The 1,758-nt window shown below is 41.7% G+C and overlaps 1 non-coding gene across 1 annotated transcript; it reads right to left on the bottom strand.

Annotated features, from left to right (window-relative positions):
- Window positions 1-211: 211 nt before the first annotated feature.
- LOC126785541 (small nucleolar RNA R71) lies at window positions 212-318 on the bottom strand. The gene has a single exon (XR_007671072.1). It is a non-coding gene; the product is annotated as a small nucleolar RNA R71 (small nucleolar RNA).
- Between the last annotated feature and the right edge of the window lie 1,440 nt (window positions 319-1,758).

The raw sequence follows: 1,758 nt of genomic DNA, 5'->3' as shown, positions 1-1,758 counted from the left end.
TAATGTTCACCTTAGGGAGTTCTTGGACATTTGCAAGCTCCAATCAATTCATCATCTGTCTCAATAAGGCTTGAGGTTGCGTTTGTTTCCATTTACCCTTAAGGACGATGCTATGTGTTGGTTGTACTCTTTGCCTGCTTGAATCATCACCACATGGAATGAAATGACTAGGAGGTTCTTGAAGCAATTCTTCCCTGCTCAGCTGACGAAAAGACTTAGGAGGGAGATTCAGAACTTCACTCAAAATGATGGTGATTCACTTTATGAGGCATGGGAGCAATTTCAGGAACTACAAAAGAAGTGCCCTCACCATGGTATTTCGTTGGATGACTTGGTGCAATTCTTCTATGAAGGACTCAACACCACTAACAAGACCGGTCAAGAAGCTTACACCTTGATTGATGACTTGGCCGACAACAATCGCCAATTTAGTTCCAAGGATAAGAGAGGAAGCAAGATCTATAGAGTATATGATGTTGATGCAAGAAATCAGATGGCTACTTTAGAAAGGAAGCTTGACATTCTAGTTAAGACATTCAATGGTTCGAGTATCAACACTCGAGCATGTGGTATTTGTTCCTTCAAAGATCACACAACTGAAAATTGTCCAAATGGTGCAATGACTGAAGAAAAGTTGAACTTCATGGGTCAACAAAGGCCTAGGTATGATCCTTACTCGAACACATACAATCCTGGATTTAGAGATCACCCCAACTTCAACCATCCGATGCTCAAGGTCAAAAAGCTCGTCCTTCAGGTTTGTTTGTGAGGCCTCAAGTACCTCAAGGTTCTATTCCCTTTAACTCTAATGTTCATGGTTCGAATAATGCATCTGCAATTAACTATGATGAACTCTTGAAGCTCCTTGCTCAAGGGCAACAAAATTTAAACTTTGCTACTCAAGCTTTAGTTACAGGTCAACAAACTCATTCTAAGGACAGAACCGAGCTTAAGAAACAGATGGGACAAGTGATCGATTTCATGGGCAAGATCCATGAAGGAGGTAAGTTGCCGAGCCAAACTGAGCCAAATCCTAACGTGAAGGCCATGAGGACAAGAAGTGGGAGGATCTTGGACGCTCCATTGCAGAAAAACAAGAAGGTCGTGCCTTCTAAAGGAAAAGAGGCCGAGAGTTTCAATGCCAAAGACTTAGAGAAGGACCATGTCTCCTCTAAGACTAATGATGCCGTGCATGACAAAGGAAGCTACCACCGAAGCTTAACGATCCATGGAGTTTTTCTATCCCTTGTACAATCGGAAACATGACATTTGAAAAGATAATGCCAGACTTAGGTGCATCGATCAATGTAATGCCTTACTACATTTATGATGATCTAGGTCTAGGTGATTTGAAAAGAGATAATGTTGTGATTCGTTTGGCTGATTGTTCCAACAAAGTCCCTTTGGGCTATATTGAAGATGTTCTTGTGTGGGTTGCGAGCTTAATTTTCCATGCATACTTCTATGTCATTGACATGGAGCAAACTAAAGCAGATGACAAGGAGGTCCCTATCTTGTTGGGCCGTCCCTTCATGAGGACTGCACGAACGAAAATCGATGTGTTTAGTGGATCACTCACCTTTGAGTTCGATGGTGAAGTGATTAGCTTCAACATCTTTGAAGCCATGAGGTATCCCCTTTTGGAATTGAGTGATTGTTTTTCAGTTGACATTCTTGATTCCCTTGTAGATAACTATCTAGATACCTTAGCACATGACGAGTTGACACTCACTATTGCCCAAGGGGCTGAATTTACAA

Source organism: Argentina anserina, chromosome 2 (genome assembly GCF_933775445.1).
Source record: "Argentina anserina chromosome 2, drPotAnse1.1, whole genome shotgun sequence".
Classification (NCBI taxonomy): Eukaryota; Viridiplantae; Streptophyta; class Magnoliopsida; order Rosales; family Rosaceae; genus Argentina; species Argentina anserina.
Note: the sequence above shows the minus strand (reverse complement) of the source record. Positions and strands in the feature narration are given on the sequence as shown.